We start from the raw sequence: 20,285 nt of genomic DNA, 5'->3' as shown, positions 1-20,285 counted from the left end.
CGTAGCAACGAAAAGTTGAAGAAAGTGGTTTTCCTTACAATGACAAAATGTGATGTCGGTTGGGTTGGGACCATTCGTTTCTACCAAAGAGACCATCTTGACGGTGAGTTTTTCCTTGCTCCGTGTTGTGTGCGTGGTTTTATATATATATATATATATATATATATATATATATATATATATATATATATATATATATATATATATATATATATATATATATATATATATATATCATAAAATATAATAAAGCTAGATGAGTATTTTGGCAAGTTTGCCACTTGTCAAACTCTCAAGTCATCTTCTATTTATATTTTAGCTATAAATGGAAACCTCCCTTAAATATATTATATATTATTTATATTAAATTTGTATGTATTTATTAATTTTTAAATTTATCTAATTAATGTACTCTGTTTTTTTTGTGTCACGCTTCACATACCAACCTCGATACACGTATAAGCAACTATTAGGGGAAGACCGAAGAAAATATACCTCCATCTGTTTCACATTCATCATCGATTTATATTCTCCCAATCCCATTCATCTCATCTTCAATGTCACACCTTCAATTTCCCAAGTAATCAATTAAAGTTTTTTTTTGTTGATTTCTGTTTCTCGCGCGTTTCCATTTCAATCCCGGTTCAAGATAAAAAACAACAACAACAAAACACTCTAATCTAATTCTATATGATCTCTCACTCATTCTCGATCCTCAAACACATCTATCCAACAATCAAGAACAAAGAAGAAACGAACCCTAAACCCATCAAATTCCATACCCCATATTTGATATTCACGGTACATACATGGTAAAAAATTGAAGATGCAACAACAACTTACAAACAAAAGATAAAAACGAATTCGAAAAGGGTTGGGTACGTGGAATGATTGATCTTTTATTCTCAAATCCTCTTCTGTATGCTTCATCTTCTCTCTGATTTTTATTTGTTCTTCTTTTTCGTTTTCTTTTGCAGGTTATTGTTGTTTGTGCGGTGTGTGTGCGGTGTCTGAGTTTGGGTTGTGGGAGTTCTTAGTGAATTAGTGAAGGTGATGATGATTTTCGGTGATGGTTTGTGATGAGAGCAGGCCTGTAGTGACATTGACACGGAAAAAGATGCGTATTAAATGGTTTTTTCAAAGTTTGTTCTTATCAAGGTTTTGGTTGGTCTGGTTTAGGTGAATGATATTGAATTTTGATTAATGATTTTAGTTTTGTTTATTATGGTTTATAGTATTTTATAGATATGGTGTAATGGAGAAAGCTCAAGATTTTGGCATGTCGATGATAGCAGAAAGCTCAAGAAAGGTAACCTCTATTTGGCACTATAAAAAGGAATGTGATGATTTATTAGAAGATACTGAGTTTGTTCATATGAACATATTCCTCCCTATGATGTTTCCTATTTAACTTTAAATTTCTTTAGGATTTTGGTAGTCATATTCTATCATTTGTTTTCATTAGTGCTTTTTATTTGTTGTGTCATCAAAATAAGCTATTGTCTATGTTGTCAATAGCACGCTATTGCATGCTATTGCGGGATAGTGTATCGGTGGTAGGGTTTGGCGAGATGCTATTGGTATAAGTTTAATTTGAACCCTTCGAAGAGTAATGAACCATTTGAAGAGAAATGTTAAGGTTGCTCCAGTTCCATGGGAAACAAAAGTCTGGCAGTATTCTTTTCTTTTTTACTTGATATGAGCTACTGATAATTGGCAAACAAGTTTAAATGGTTTGCTTGGACCAATAAAGGTATCATCAATCAACACCCTACATCTAATGTTTCATTAATGATTCCAATAAACATGTTTTGTTTGTTTTCTAATTCGTCTTTTGGTTTTGAATTTTGATATGTAAAGGGCATGTGAACAACGATATTCTAATGCCCGCGGAAGAGAGGACAAAATATAGCCACTACTAGGATCTTCGTCAATAGGAGCCCTTGGAAGCTTGAACAACGATGATTCATCTGAGGTAACTATGCTTCTTGAATTAGTTGAGGGAGCAATAAAGCAGAAGAAGAGAAATTAAAGGTTTCTCTATTACATCTATGTATTAGTTTATACATAAGCACTTATATGATAAGCGATTTTGATGTTGACTAACTTTAATGTTTTTTTGTTTGGTTTTATTTGTTCATTCTTTTCCCATGTAATTGCATATTACAGAAGGAGTTAAGGGCTCTTATGATATGTCTCTCTTTGCTTTAATCGTCATCATCATTGTCATTTGAATTCTTTTAAAAATAAATAAGGGTTGATTTGATTGAAAATGTGTTACTTTTTTGCTGCAAATGAGTGGAGGAAATTTTGGAGTATCGACTTTTCCCGTTGCGAAGAGTATTTTTACTTAGGTAAAGGCTATACTGGTGTGTGATACATTCTAAATACATTTTGTTTCCTTATGATGTTAAAGAGCTTATGTTGTTCCATGTAGCATTTAAACCATTACATAGATTGCTAGCTTTGGTATATTTGGTATATTAGTATCTAATTCTATATCATTCTTTTGCTTTATCTCATGATTTAAAAATAGTCAAGTTAGGCTTGCAATGCTAAGCTACTGCCAACTGTTACATTAAACTTAATTTTTATAGTTTCTTCATTCTTTTGTTGCTTTGTAGTTATACTTTGCCATCATTCTGAGTACTGGTTGGTAGACCGTATAAAAAAAGCTTATGATATTTTTCATAAAGTTTTTTTAGCTTACTTTTTAAGTTAATCCTAAAGAAAATATGATTTGGTTACCAATTTGGAGGTGTACATGTTGGTTGAAAACTTCAAAGCATTATAGATTGATGTTTAGTGAGACCCCAATTACAAAGATATGCATGAATCACAAAAATTTGGTTATGATCCGAAATACCTTGACTCGGTTGGGATTATTTTATTTTATAATATAGTTGCCTTTGTGCTCTTGGACTAGCCACTCTACAACTGTCATGGTTGGTACTGAAGTTGGTACAACTCAAGTTGTGTTGATCAAAGGTGGTAAAGTAGTAGAAATTGCACACAAGGTGAGTGTGAAAGCCATTAATTTTTATATCAAGTTACCATTTCAATAATATAGAACTCACTTGCTACTTAAAATTTTACAGGTGAATTTCATTGTGTTTGATAAGACAAGAACTCTTATTGTTGGAAGTCAATGGTTGTAACTTAAAAAACATGTCAGTTACAGATTTCTATAAACTTGTGGCTGCAGCAAAGTGAAGACTTCTTTTATTGGTTATAACTATTTGAATATCTGAAGTAAATGTTTTATTCAACTATGAAGTATTGACAAAAAATAAACACTAACACTAATAATAATTTTATAAAATGAAATAATCGAATTTAACAACATGTGTTGGACACTGGGCACATCTTTATTGTGAAATGTCGAAGCTATATTATTAAATATTGTTTGTTGTTATATGATTAGGTGAACAGTGGACATCCTATAACTAAGGCCATTGCTGATCATGCCAAAGATATCACAAAAGATGAACATAAGCATTCATTCCTAGAAGCAAAAGACTTTGCGTCTGTTTCAGGACATGTGAATAAGAAATTAATGCAAAATCATAACATATTTATTTCGGCAGAGGCTGGAGAAGCACTAGCAGAAGTTGAAATTATGGCTCGAGCTGGGATTTGCGTAATCATTCGATGGTAAAACTATTGGAGTTCTGAATATTCTGATGCATTGAAACCTAATGCAAATAAGCTTAGTCAAACATGCATTTTTCTATTATAGAGGGCTTTTCATTTTTGGATATGGACTTTTCATCTCATATTTCTAATCTCTAGAGCTTAATCAAACATGAGTTTTTCTATTATGTTGCTAGATCAACTAATTTGTAGTCATTGGTTTATGTTAGTTATAAATTATTTAATTAATTCCTAATTACTATTTTTATCGTTTATTATTTATTACTTTCAATTCATAGTCATTCTACTTGAACGAGTTTTCATTCTGTAATGTAGTGGTGATGGAAGCATATCAAAATAACACAATCTCCACCCCCTCTTTTAATTTTCACTTTAATTTCAAATCAATTTTGATTATCAATTTTGTTATAATAGAATTTCAAAAGTTATTAATGTTATTCAAATTGTTCTGATTTTCTTAACAAAAATGTTTGTCTTCTTTATGTTGCAGATAATTGGCAACTGAGGCTGATGAGAGTTTGACATATTGTATAGAGAATTCAATATTTAGGATTTGAGACCAATATATTTTTTAGTTAAAAATTGTAAAATAGATATATAATATATTGTATGAGTTGAGATGTTTTATTATTTACTAAGTATTCTATTCGATTGAATATAATGAATTTAAAGACTAAATAATTTTTTTTTAAATAACTTAAAAAAATGATATATTCAATCTTTAAGTAATACTAATATTTATTAACAATAATGATTATAATATTATTATAATGTTATTATAATTTTATTTGTAAATTATAAGTAGTTTTATAATATTTTTTTTTACTTTACTAATGTTTAACCCGTGCCTCGCACGGGTATAGAGACTAGTATATATATATATATATATATATATATATATATATATATATATATATATATATATATATATATATATATATATATATATATATATGAGAATGACATTTTTATGTGAGAACATGAGAATGAATCTGAATCATTATATTTAAAAATAAATTGTGGATATTAAGTGTCTATATTTTTTTCTCTCCTCCATCATTTATTTTAATAATGGAGGAGAGAAAAAAATATATTGACACTTAATCTCCTCCATTTATTTTAAATTCTAATAGTTCATATTCATTTTCACATTCTCACGGTAACCTATCATATGAGAATCTCTTATTTAAAAAACTCTTTTGCTATATATATATATATATATATATATATATATATATATATATATATATATATATATATATATATATATATATATATATATATATATATATATATATATATCATATGAGAATGAAATTTTTATGTGAGAACATGAGAATGAATCTGAACCATTAGATTTAAAAATAAATTGTGGATATTAAGTGTCTACATTTTTTTCTCTCCTCCATCATTTATTTTAATAATGGAGGAGAGATAAAATATATTAACACTTAATCTCCACCATTTATTTTAAATTCTTATAGTTCAGATTCATTCTCACATTCTCACTATAACATATCATATGAGAATGAGTAAGTTATATGAGAATGTGAGAATGTAATAACAACCATTAGATTTATATTTAATGGTTGAGATTAAAAGATATATTTTAAAATTTAATTAATAATTTCTCTTTCCTCTTAATGACACATGATTTATTAAAGATCACAATTTAATCTCAACCATTCCTTTTTCAATCTAATGGTTTTTATTCATTCTCACATTCTCATATAACTTATTCATATCACTAGATATGATATATATATATATATATATATATATATATATATATATATATATATATATATATATATATATATATATATATATATATATATATATATATATATATATATTAGAATGTCTTCTTTATATAAGAATGTGGGAATAAATATGAGCCATTAGATTTTAAAATTAAGGGTGAAAATTATATGTGAATCTTTTTTTTCTTTCACCTACATTATTTATTTTATAACGAAGGAGACTGTAATCCTCGGTTATTTGGGACGCGAACTGACTCTTCTTTTATTTTTTTGAGTTGTGAAAATCAGAGAGTCGCCACCGACTTTTATTTTATCCAATTAAGGAAAGGTTTATAAAAGAAACAGAAAAAGACCTTAAAGAGATTTTGGGTTCGGGGGTAGGTTATACAAAGGGAAGGTGTTAGCACCCTTTGTTATCCATGGTTATCCATGGGCTCTTAATTGCTTAGCTCACTTGTTTGAATCGTTTGTATTGCTTTGAAATGCTTGTATGTGGTTTTAAATATTTTGTAAAGAATTAACTTTGTAATGATCCTTGTGCGGATGTATACAAAGTGTTTATCTTTCGAAAGATATTTTGATGGTTTGAAAAAAAGATTTTTTAACTTCGTAATAATCCTTGTTTGGATATATACAAAGTGTAGTCTTTTTTTGAAAGTTTGTTTTGAAAAATCAGTGATGTGTAAGAACTTCTGTTGTTTCTGATTGAGCAAGCAATTAGGAGGCATACCCTAAGTTCATAAGGTTCTTTCCCATTTCTTTTAGAAAATTTTCTTTGACTGGATACAGAAAGAAATTTGAATTGTATTTGAACAAGAGAATTGATTTTTGAAAAGAGTAACAGAGGGATTACCCTAAGAGGTGCAAGTGTGATTGTGATTTATTTTCAGATATGTTATCTTTGAGATTAGTGATCTAGCGCTTCAGTTTTATTGTTGTCATACACGCAGTTTTATATGTACAGGAATTAAAGTGCGGGAATGTAAAATGTGGAAAGTAAATCTACGCTATTACATCGATTGTGCGAGAAATGTAAACTACGCTATTTACATGAATTTGACAACCTATACACTTATCTATGAATTTAAATTGCAATAAGATAAAGGGAAAATATTTTTGGATTTTTTTGGATGATTGATTTTAATTAAAATTAATGCATAATTAATTTAATTAAAAGGTTAAGAATTAGAAATAAAATTTAAACCTAAAAAAAATTAAGTCTAAAATATGTCCAAATTTTTTGTTAATTAATTCTAAAATAAAATTTTTTTTTTTTATTTTTGAAATTGTTTTTAAGATTATTAAGTTAATTAACATATAATTATACAAATAATTATACACATAAATTAAACTTAAAGAGAAAAATATTCTAAATATGTACAAAATTAGTTTATAATATATAAACTTAATTTAATAAAAAGAAAATATTTTTTTGATTTTTTTGATAAGTTAGAAATAATTAAAAGATAAATATATAAGTATTATCTAATTAATTAAACAAAATATTTTAATTATTAAGAAAAATAAAATATTTTTGTGTCAAAAATTAATACAATATTTTATCACCCTAAAAATATTTTTTGCATATTTTTCTGATTTTTAAACTATTTTTAAATAATTTTGCAAAAGAAAATTAAATAAAATAGAAAATATATTAAATTTGGATCAAGTGTGGTAGACCGGAGGGTCTATGGTATGGAAGGCGTGATCAGGTGTGTTGGATCTTGAATTAATGAGATCTGAGGGCTTCAAATGATAGGGTGCATCCTAAGTGTGTGGGATTAAAAACACTGGATCTGTCAGTTTAAAAACATTTCACGTGGGACCAGGATTTAAACCAGAGCCAATCAGAGCTCTTCCCTCCGCCACGCAAGCATTGATCGAGCCTGGAAATGTCAAACCACCACGCACGGTGGTTACCACCTTCTTCTCCGGCGACACAAACCCTAGCTACGACGGAACAGTGTGATTCGAGAAGGTTGAACACCCTTACCCCCTTAAATCAGACCTTGCGAATGCAATGGAGTGGTCCATTTGTCCTGAAAAGGCATGTATAAAGAGCTACGAAGAAGAACTTGAGAACACGGTTAGCAATGGCAACCTATGATCTAGACGTTAGAGCTTTCATGTTAAGGTTCAAACCTGACCTGATGATCACTATAAACTCAACCATAACCATTAGACATGATAACAATGCATAAATAAAGAGTTTGAATTCAATGAAAGTTACCAAACCGGAGAGTGATGGAACTCGTGTTTCAGGTCCTTCTGAACTTGGCTATTGATCCAAACCTACCTAAACATGTCCCAGGAGATGATTTATGGACTTAGTTTGTTTTAAAACTAACTGCAAAATCAAACACGAAAATTAAAGTTTCTTTGTAATTTTTTTTAGTTTTGTGAAGTTTGTGAGCTATTCTTTGTGAATTATTTCGTGTGTGTTTGATGCTCTTGGGCTCATGTACTTATAGGCAAGATTTGAGTGCTGCAAACTTAAGCAACCAAGCCTATACTTGAGTGTTTTGAAACTTTGAATTTTTTATGAATAAAAGTTTGAAAATCTTGGCCATGGCTTCAATTTCCTTCACCCCTCTTGCCATAGGTCTTCTGTACCTCTATGCTTCAGAATTTGAATCAAACTTGGCAACTCATACTATATACAAAGCCTTGGATGATTATCTTGAAGAATTTCTTTTTTAATTTAACTTTAAATGAAGTAAAATTAAATCAAAAAAGAAATAAAAATGTCATGGGCCTAAGGTTGGTCGTGGGTGGCCTTAAACATCCTTAGGAACATGTTTGGATCACAAATGCTTGGGCCCTTTTGGAAAAAAAACAAATTTGATCAATGTTGGTTTCATGCATTTTCCCAAAAAATGGTCAACTTCAACAAGGCATAACTCCCTCAATTTTGATCATATGAAGGAGTTCTTGTACTTTTTAGAAACCTCAAGATGTCCTCTACAAGCTAATTTGGAAAAATTTTTGCATTTGGAGAAGTTATCTTGATGTTATGGGCTTTGACCAAAAACTGCTTTTTGTTGACCTTAAAAAGGACCCGTAATGTTTTGGCTTGCTGCTCTCAAATGGTGGATCATATGATCATGGGACCAATTGCATATTGTAGATAATTGAATATCCTTCAAAATGAGTTTTGGTTGGAATTTTTCTGATGAACGAGGAGAGAGTTATGGCCGGTCAAAGTTCAGTTGACTTTTTAGGAGAAAACCCTAATTTTGAAACTTGGAGTTTTGTCGATTTCTGAACTTTTCTTGATGAATTATGATCAACCATTTATCAAATGATGAATCTTTTGACAAAATATGGATGTTGACAAAAAATTGCATTTTTGACTGTCTGTTGACTTTTCGGTCAAACTGGTCGTCTGTTGACTGTTTGAGCTGTTGACTGTGCGTCCGAGCGAATCGAAGTTTGAAAATTTGTCTGGTGGTACTTTGAGACATATGGAGATCCATGAAATTCATTTTGTGGTCTCAAAAACTCGTTCTCCTGAAAAAAAACAAAAACCCTAGTTAGGGACCGTTTGTGTAGGAGACAGTTAGGCGTACCTGATTTTTGTGCAGTGTTGAGTCTCTGCTGATCTTGTGATTATCAGAAGACTTCTAGAACAAAAATCTTGGAAATTTGAAATTTGAAAGATTGATTTGACTGGTAGTACAAACACGGAGAATCGTGCTGTCAGCGGGTTTGACTGTTAACTGGCTGTCCGGGTATTAACGTAACAGTTAAAGTGAAAACTTAACAGTTAAAGTTAATTTTTTCTTTTTGTTTTTTGTTGTGTTAATGGTGAAAAATTATTTACATGATTTGTTAGAAAAACAAAAACATAAAAATATACTGTACGCGAACGAAATTACTGATAATAAAATTGAAAAGGATTTAATGCACAGAAAAATAAATATTTAACTAGAAATAAACACGCATAATATTATCTTACTAATTAAACGACGGTACAACAAATAGTACAATATTTAATACTGACAGTACAAATATTACATAAAAATATAGCGAACAGTACGACAAATATAATGAACGGTACATTATCTGAAAGCAAAAGATACGACAAACTTTAAGTGTGACGATTAAAAACCCATGCTATAAACAACAATATATAGATGTACGGGAGTGCAAGCATCCCAGGTCCGCATTTTTCAGGACTATGCAGACAGAAAAAAGACATGATCACCGTAAAAACAGTGATGACCATAAGAAAAAACGTATCCACCCACTTTGCCATTTTTTGCCGGGGAAGAAGAGGAAATAATTATGAGATAGTATGATAGAAATTTGGGAGACGAGTGAAATTTGATGTGAGATTTTATGGAAAAAATGAGGGGTATTTATAGAGTGAAAAGAAGGATGGAGACGTTGGGGAATGAAGTGATACCGTACAAAAAAGGAAAGTTTGAGTGGTAGTAGGATTTGAAAGAAAGTGTATGGAATAAAGTTAGGATTTGATTTGAAAGAAAGAGATTTGAAAAGAAAGGAAGAGATTTGAAAATAATATAGTACAAAAAATTAGTGGGAAACAAAAAACCAATAATAATTTAATTGTTACCAGTACAGTCTGAATCCCCGATCTCTGTGCCTGCAAAATTTAATTCTGTACCAACTGTGTCAGTATTATTTATCTGAAAATAAATCTCAAATAAACAGCGTGTAAAGTGATAAACAATATTTGGCGTTTGTGTAAGAATAAATTCAACAGCGAACCAAAATACCGTATAAAAATATTCTAAAAACTGGGTATTCATAAAATCAGGATATTTATGAAATAAAATCCAAGATTATATAAAACTCCAAATTTTTAGACAGAAGTCTGTTGCCTTCTTTTTTTTGAAAAAAGATGCGGGCAAATTTTGAAGTATAACAGAGACATAATAAAATATTCACACATAATCTACCTCGTTTATTTTGATCTATCATGGAGAACAAGTAGTAACCCATAAACTTTGACCACCACCAAATAATATTTCACAACCCATATCTTTCAATTTTGGAAGAAATAAAATATAGTTTATGTGACTACTGGCTATATATAAATTAAATACTCATATCCTTACTCAACAAAACAAATTGATTAAATTAAATACTCTATGCATAAATCCAAATTAATGAAATAAGTGATGGAAGATTCGGAATTTGGAGAGCATTTTGGAATATGATTCATCCAAAAAAATATTTTAGGTCCAAAAATTTAATTTTGGAGTTTTAATTTTATTGTTAGTGGTGAAGATGGTAGTTTTTAGTGATTTAATTTAATTTTTTCGATAGTTTAATTTGATAATTTAAAGTTCTACAATTTTCATTTTTAATTATAGTTTTTAATTCAATTAAAATTGTATTTTTTTTTTGCATTTAACCAAAAGGGATTAAAATTCGATTTTTTTGAATAATCAAGAAATTAAAAAAAAATACACAAATAACCACGTTTCTGATAAAATTACACAAATAATCATGTTTAAGAAAACGCTTTAAAGGAGGCGTCAAATGAGAAGGTTCCTCAGTGCATGACTTTTTGACTTAGTCATGTGAGATTGTGCCTCCTTTATAATTTTGGGAGGAGGTGCCAATTATTTTGCCTCCTACATGCATTCGTGTTTTCTATAAATAAAACACATATTTCTCCAACATTGTTCACACTTTCTCACATTCTCTTCTCATTCTCTCCTTATTTTGGGTCATGACATCTCCCATAATTTTCATGAGAGACTGGGACGTTATTTTCTCGGCCACCAAACCTCAAATGAAAATGAATTTTTGGCACATTCATTCCATGGAGTGTCTGAAGAGAGAATTAATGTGATGGTTAGACGGAGACATCAAAGATGGTGAACAAATTAGAAGGATCCAGAGAAGAAGAACAACCACTTTACTTGCAACTAGAAAACCTCGTTGTTAGTTGGAGGAAGTCAAAACAGACAAAGACATAATCTCGCTGATGCACGAATCTGATGAAATTATTTTGACGGTTGTAATTTCTTAGCTATTTTATTGTGTTGTTGCTTTTATTTTATGTGACGTATGTGTTGTTGGTTTATCTGGTGTTTATGTTCTTGTTTTAATCTTTATGGCATTTAATGTCTTGTTTGTGTTTGGTATATTGTAACAAATGTTCGTAATAAAAAATATTTTGTTAAGATAATAAAAAAGTGCGAATAACAAAGTTTTGGGGTTGTAGGAATTACATAAATCGAATGGAGAAGGGATGCAATTTTATGCTATAACAAAGTGGTTTGTAATATTGCTGTATAGCGATGTAAGTGAATCAAAAATATTAAAGGGTTAATGAACTTTTGGGTCCCTCTAAATATCTCAAACTTCTTTTTTAGTCCCTCTAAAATTTTCCTTCAAAGAATGATCCTCCTAAAATTTTAAATTTTAACTTTTGGTCCCTCATGACAAAATCGTAGCTAAAATGGTCTCTAATTCCGTCCCTAAATAAAAAATCATCACAAAAACCGTCGCTAACAACCGTCGCTAAATTGTAAAAACCGTCGCTAAATTGCAGGAGGGACCAAAAGTTAAATTTTAAAATTTTAGGAGGATCATTCTTTGAAGAAATATTTTAGAGGGACTGAAAACGAAGTTTGAGATATTTAGAGGGACCAAAAAGTTCATTAACCCAATATTAAATAAAGGACTTAACAAGAACATTGTAATAAATAAGGGACTATGTTGAGATTTAGATGACGAGTAAAAGGACTAAATTAAAATAATTAGGTTTAATAATATGACCAAACTGTAAATACATTGTCCCTGTTCCATGTTACTTATCAGAGCCAAAATGTTGTTTACAATTTATCTTAAAGTAAACACAATCAAAAGCCATACTAAGTAAAGAACAAAATGTTTTTTGCATTATCATAATCAGAACTAAGATCCTTGTTACATTTTTATTTTATTTTGACATAACAACACAAAATGTGTTCATTGACACGAATACAAAAAGTCATATTTGTGTTCTTTCATACTAATACAAAAAGCCATATGTTATTTTCATTGACATTAATACAAAAAGCCTAAGTTTGTCTTCATTGACACTAAGTTACACAGACAGTAATACAGAAACATGGAAGACAAGTAGATCACATTGTAGTTGCTTCAGGCTGGGTGGATGCAATCTGACTTAGTCAAGGCTGATTTGGTTCAAGCTGAATTAGTTTAGGCTGGGTTGATTGACTTTGTGCAGGCAGTTTGTAGGTAGCTTTGTTGTGCCCCATCATGTGGCACCTACTGCACCTGATTCTAAAGTTAGTTCACTTTAGTTGTGTCTCATCTCATGTATTCTCTAATGCATCTCTAGTCCTCTTCTTCTTAGTCCTTCCTGATTGTCTTTTGATTAGTGATGGTTGTAAGTCAACATACTCTATTTTCTACCACAGGGTTTCCTCGTTCACTGGATAACTTATATGTGCATAGCATGCCTCATAGTATTCTCTTTTGCAGCAATCAGGCACAAAATTGTCAATCTCATTTCATGCAAGACATGCATGTCAGCATGGCAACCCTATCAGCATTTATCTCCTAGAAGAACACTCCTTAGTGGATAGACTCGATGTATACTTTTCTCCATTAAATGAGATATGTCTCACCTCATAATCATATTCACATGAACACCTGTGTAACACACAACAATTCAGCAACACAACTTCATAAACAAATGTAAAACACAATCCAAATGTAAATCAAAACAACATTCAATACCTCACAATTCAATTTTTTGTTTTTTTTATTCCTTTGTTATCTTTTTCTTGATATTTAGTAGAATAACACCTCCATATTTGGCAATCTTTTTCCCGTTTGACTCCCACCTCAACATGACATAAACTCTGATTTCTCCAATCATTGTTATAATTGGTTTGACCATAGCTGTGATAAAAAATAAAGTTGAATGCCTCTGACATGTTATTCATCATAGTATCACATAAAGAATTGGTCCTGAACCTAGACTTGCTCCAAAACTTTGGTGGAATCTTTAACAAATGCATTCTCATTAACATCCTTCATTTTAAGCATGGCCTTTTCAAATACATTCACATAAGTGGTTGTAGCAACTTTCCACATCAATTCTTTGAGCTTAATGCCTGGGTATTTCTTCCTAAAGTTGTTGTATAGATGCCTTGAAATGCAGAAAACCCATAATTAAAGGACAATATTGAAACATGTAGAAGTCTAGGGCGCTAAAGTGACAAAATATACCTGACAAAAAATATTTGGTCCACTTCAGGGAGAAATTCATCCAGAGTTTGTAAAAGTCCCGACATTAAAATACATCCATTTCATAAATTACATAGCAACTCAAAAATTAACAAGGAATTTATGTGAATATCCTCTATCTGGATGCTTTTGAGAGGCTTCGACTGGACTTAGATGACCTCAAAGCTCTCCAGGATCATTAGTGGTATTTTTGGGCGAGTAAGTGAAAGTGAATGGCTATATAACACCGAAGACCAAGTTTAGAGCATAGGAAAACTCCAGGCATATTAAGGTGAGATGTCTTGTCATATATGCCCCTTCCTCGTATAACATGATTATAGGGAGGCCCACTTTCAACCAACTAAGACAGCCCCTATCTACATCATATATACAGATGAAGTACCTACTCCTAGAGGGGTAAGTCGGAGTCATTTATTGAGATCACACGATTGATACAATGTGCTACACAGAGAGTCAAAAACTGAAAAAGATTGGGATCGTGGGCGTGAATGTTGCAGGTGTAAGGTTGGGGGCAAGCCGCTAAATGAAGCCTTCAAGGAGAAGAACTTGACCACTCCAGGCCAAGAAGACGTGAAGGCGATAGGAAAGGATCCCTTTGTTAAAAGAAGATGATTGTTTAGGCATCAAGCCACATTTAGCTTAGTTCATTTATTGCTTTGGTTTATTTGGGCGAGCTAGAATCTCTGTCGCCTGTAAAGGAAAATTCGTGATCTTCTTCATTTTCATGGGGAGAAATTTTTCCCCTGTGTTGACAACATGGGGAAAGGTTTTTAATGATGCGCCTCATGTTATTATGTGAGTTTGGAACATCGTTGCTTTATTTGCAAGAAACTGAAAAAGGGAGAGACATCTTATCAAAACTGCCCTATGAGGCGACTATATATGTTGGATCCTCATAGAGGATTCCTTGCCGCCCTTTTCAATGATTACATGTGTTGGATCCTCATGAAGGAATCATTCCCACCCCTTTTTCAGCGATTACATGTGTTGAATCCTCCTGTAGGAATCCTTCCCTCCCCTAGGGCAACACTAGCATTGTCAGGAAAAATCCCTTGCTCCCTAGGATAGTAACCAAAGTCATGTTGCAAAGTAATTTGTGTAAATAAAATAAGAGTATACAAACACTTCATTAAGTTAAGAACCATACGGGGATAAGAGCTATAAACGTCTAAGGAAAAATAATTACAGAAACTCTTTTTAGGAGTTGTTACAAAAAAGGTTGCAAAAGACATGAATAAGTATGATTTAACCCATTGATCCACCAAGGTATCCCCTAGGTTAAAAAACATCATCAATTTGCCAGTGATTAGTTAAGGTGACCTCCCCAACAGTGAGACATCCTAGTCATATACTAGCTAGCTGCCACATACTACCTTAAACAAGTCCGTTTCACTCAAGTCTAACCACGAATAAGAGAAGGTTATCTGCTCCTTTGCCTGCTCGAAGTACTTGTCAAACGTTTCCACCAGCTCATCATTAAGTGCAGGCATTTCCCCCAAGAGTTTCTCGATAGAGAGTTAAGGGCTTTCTCAAAAGAACCTATTGAGATCTTCTGCAAAAGTGTGAGTCCATGCCTCTAGTGCCACAAACTTGAGTATGATATTTAAATCTTATCTTTCTTTCACCAGTGTTATCACTGTCTCGTGACATTGTGTGATGCTCTCTTAAGCTATTGTAAGCTTGGATTTCAATTCACCAACAGGTTAATTATACTTTTTCTATTGGACCTGTTTACTGTTGAATGCAGTATAGGGCACGCAACGAACAAAGATTTGGAAATATTGATCCGGGAATTATCGTCCACAGAGATGGAGAGATGCCATTCAATAGTTTCTATGGTTTCGAGCTCGGGAATGAATGAGCAAAAAGTAAACAAAGATATAGACAGTAAAAGAATAAACACATTCTTAGAAGAGAAAGAACTTATCAGGAATGTAAATATATTCACTCTTCACAAACATACACTTACCAACCCATTATACTCAACCTACGATACTCATCTATGTCATCACGTATCTCTCACATAAGCGTCCATCTCTGGAGCACAAACGAGATCATCTCACAACTAAGGTTATCTCTAACGCGAAGTCGCAAGAACATCCGTGTTCTCGCGTCGGCGATCTCTCGCGCGCCGCTCAAACACGAAAGCATTACGAACAGATACAAACGGTGAATGCTATCTCTAAATCTATCTCTAGAGTTCAGAACCAACAGATTATCATCCTAGATAAGGATTCAAGTAGTTTATCTCTAAAGCAACCCAAATCCCCAGCATAGAGCAAAAATCCAGGATAATATCAACACAGATTTGTAAAGCAAGTTAAACATAACATTATAATCGGTAAATATACATAAGATTCGAGTAAATATACAAACAAACCCAACACAAAGAAATACACAGAGAATAGAGAAGATAAACCAAACATCTCGCAGGTTGTCAGCTCCGGTTGATGAGAAATCCACCTCCAATCTTCCAAGTGCATGACCCAGTGTTGTTTTCTAAGCTAATCTTACTCTAAGAATGAAAATGATGGAGTTGGAACCAAAAACTCTCCAAAACCATACCCTAGAAATGTTACAAATGAAGAAATATAAACACAATTTCTGCTACGGCCGCTTAGCGGCCAAACCTCGATGAGCGGACTACACGTATTACAAAAATATCTAGAACAGTAAACAGGGCTCCGCTTAGCGGCCAGAGCTGCCGCTTAGCGGCCAGGAAAATCGGTTCGCCACTGGAAAGCGCGCTTAGACGCCGCTAAGCGGACCTCTCTGCACAAATCTTGCTTATTTGATCCAAAATCGCGCAATCGGAGCCGTGCCTTCGACACTTTATTCCTCGAGGCTCCAATAAGCATGAATACCTATAAAAACAAAGGAAAAACTATTAAATGGTATATAAAACATATGAAAACTAAATAATGTGAATATATACACAAAAGTGGGGATTTTATTACCAAAACGGAATGAATAGAATCGATAAGTGCCACAATTATATACTCAAATAACAACATTTTGGCACTTATCAAACTCTCCCCAACTTGAAACTTTGTTTGTCCTCAAACAATGTCAAATAAATCAAAGAATCTGTTGTACCCCAAAATTTGCCCATACTTTTTAGTGACAAAAGTTTTCGAAATTATTTTCAAAAATTGGATTTTTTATAAAAATCTTGGATTCATTTACATTGACATCCTGAATTTCATAAATATTCGATTTAAAGTTTATTTTAAAATATAGTAGTTTACTCTTAAATTGCTTATATTTTAAATAAATAGAAAATGATGACCGATGCTTCATATGCCTTCAATTGACTTTTTATTTCAAATAAATAACATAGCTCTCTTGGTTAAGAAGTAAGGCTTGCAAATAAAATGTCACGGGTTCAATTCCCGCTTGGTGCATTTTTATGTTTTAAACTATTTTTTTAATCTTTTTTGCACCTGGACGCACCTAGACACAAGTACGTCCAGGTTCTTAATCTTGGGGATCAAGAAGGTCCATGGGCCTTTTGGGTTGGATCATTTCCTTTTTAGGATTGCTCTTGACCTAATTCCACTCTATAAATAGAGCACTCCACCTTCACATTTTTTCATCAACAATTTTCTAAAGTTCCTCAACCATCAAACATTTTCTAACCCTTCAAATCTTTTTTAGGTTTTCTTTTCAAATTTTTATTTTTTTTGGCCGATGATTTCAAAATGAGGCCTTTCTTTTCTTAAAATGATTTTTACAACGTTTTTTGCCAATGATGACACCTGACCTGAGGCTACCCTTTTTTTTTCAAAATATTTTTTACAAGGTTCTTGGCCAATGATTATCATATGAGGCCCCTTACTGTTTATTTTTGATTTAATTTGTACATTGTTCGTATTTTGACCGCATGATGATAATTACCTGTAAATAAATTATTTATCTATAGATTAGTAGTTTGTTCATGTTTTTCAATATACTATTGTTTTCACGTACATATTCTATTATACACATTTTTATTCCACACCTGACTACCTTTTTTTCTTCACGAGCACAAACCTGGAACATATACCCTGTATAACTTTTTTTTAAACTCTGGATACAAAATAATATTTTCTTCAAAATCTTGTTGGTACATAATTTTTTGCGTCTTAGCCCTTTAAAATCAAACACAATCCTCAAATCAAATTCAAAACAAACCTTCAATTTAATCCAGATACAAAAGCAATAATCCAATTTACAAGTCAAAAAGAAGTTAAGAAAAATACATGATGAAAGGTTAATAATCAAAATAAATTTATGTTGCCATTTTCTGTTGTTGTGCAGATGCTGATTCAATAACCAAGTCACTCATTTCGCAGCGGCATCCCGCGCCCCACTACTGCCAACCGTCCAACACCGACAACTGAGCCACCGCAATTCTAACCGTACCAGCAAGCACCGAATTTCATCAAACAGAAGCAATTTATCTTTGTTGAATTTCTGATTTTTGCTTTATATACACTAATCTATTAACAGTTCATCTTGTTAGAATAATGTTCTCAGGTTCAAAGGTCGATTGACGAAAGTGTCAGTGTTTATTGTACGCTTGGGAGAGATTGATTCATCAGCTCAGAAGACTGTTGTTATTATCTCCGACGAACCAATCCTGCACGCTTCAGCTACGACCTCAACGCCGACAATGTTTCAGACACAGTTTCAGCAAGGATCCGAAACTCCATTCACAACAACAACTTCCGGATCTGCGTCCAACTCTTCACGCAATATTATTTGTATAGCAGCAAATGAGAATCGATCAGAACAACATAACGAATCAACTTGAACTCAACTTCGGATCCGACTCAGAGACCAGATGAAGTAGAAGGAGAGGGCGTAGCTGAAGCGGGGGGAATCGAATTCAGCGTACCTTCAATTTGCAGAGATTAACATCAACGGTCACGCGACTTCATCGAGGTAATTTCTTCGAATCCTTGCTTAAAACTGTGCTTGATTGCAAGTGAATTTGTTGTTGTTGTATCATCCTTTTGCTCTTGTTTTCCAATTGATGTGTGAGTTTTCTAAGAAAAAATAGAGACGAAGAAGATTGGGAAAAATAGATTTCTGTTGCAATATTATATCATTTTTTTTCTTTCTATTATTTACCCGCCACGTGGCGGTCTCTCATTGGTTGTTTGACCAAATCTAATAAGGAATCACGTTTTCCCTTGCCAGGCTGCTTCATCATAACTTTTTTACTTATTATGTTACAGTAATTTCTTATTTTGTAACTAATTTCATTTAACGTCATCAACCATTAAAACACAAAAAAAAAGTTATTTAATTATCCTTTTTAAATTATTTCAATGTCATCTAGTTAATTTTATTTATTAGTATAACATTAATAATTATTTTCTTTCCTTTATATATTAAACATACCAAAGATTTTGATTTAATTTTACTTAAGAATTTAATTTAAATTTCTAGACTTTCTTTTGTCAATTTTAGTTAAATATTTGTCCATGTTTTGTCATTCATTCATCTATTATTTTATGCATTGTCACTAACATTTTATTTTGTTTGCGAGGTACTACACTTGAGGCCTTCGGATTATTTTCATGAGCGTTTACAAGTTATTTAACTTTACACACTTAATCGCTTTATTTTTATCCGAGTTTGTAATAATTTTTCTATCCCCATTTTTGGTTATGTAATCCCCTCCCCGAAGCCTTGTAATAGCTTAGGTTTACGTTTCCGCACTTTATATTTCTGCAAAATTATATCTGTTTAGATGTATGCTTAGGATTGTATGGCAAGATTTAAAAGCAACGTTAGATAACTAACTACAAGATTAACATAACTGTAATTAACACACTCCTTTGCACACACCCACCTCTAAGGTACGCCCCTCTAACGCTGCCTTTCGAATAATAGTCAAGTCCCTTCGAGCGTAGGGATGCCTTAGCCCATGATGCCTTCGATTCAAAATCACCATGTCCCTCCGATTTGAAGATCATAGTCCCTTCGATGTCGCCTTTCGGTATAAATGATCTTGTCCCTCGATTAAATGGTGATAGTCCCTTCGATGGCTAAGGTATCCCTACATGTTGCCTTAATGACTATTCACAAACGCATAGGACTTCCTACCCTCTTTATGGTATGGATAGTCCCTATGACGATTCGATAACCCTTCGATGACCCGCACATCCAATGTATAGGACTACCTACCCTCAAATGGTAGGGATAGTACTATTTCCCAAGGAAAACTTTAAAGTATGGGAAAGACCTTTCAAACTTAGGGTAGGTAGCTCTTAAGTGCTTGCTCACAACAATTCAAATCAAATGCTTTTCACACCATGTTTTCTAACATTGTCTTTTTAGACATTTTCAATCAAATTTGTTTTTCTAAACACACACGACACCTTTCAAACATTTCAAACAAACAAGTGAGCTAAGCAACTAAGAGCCCGTAGATAACTACGGATGAAAAGGGTGCTTACACCTTCCCTTTTCATAACCTACCCCCCGAACTCAATCTCTTTTCAAAGAAGGTCTTTCCTGTTCTTTTATACCTTTCCTAATTGGATAAAATAAAAGTCGGTGGCGACTCTTGCTTAACCGCGACATTTTAAAAGTCAGTTCAAACCACCGTGTTACAGAATCAAAAGCAATAAACCA

Source organism: Vicia villosa, linkage group LG6, assembly GCF_029867415.1.
Source record: "Vicia villosa cultivar HV-30 ecotype Madison, WI linkage group LG6, Vvil1.0, whole genome shotgun sequence".
Classification (NCBI taxonomy): Eukaryota; Viridiplantae; Streptophyta; class Magnoliopsida; order Fabales; family Fabaceae; genus Vicia; species Vicia villosa.
Note: the sequence above shows the minus strand (reverse complement) of the source record.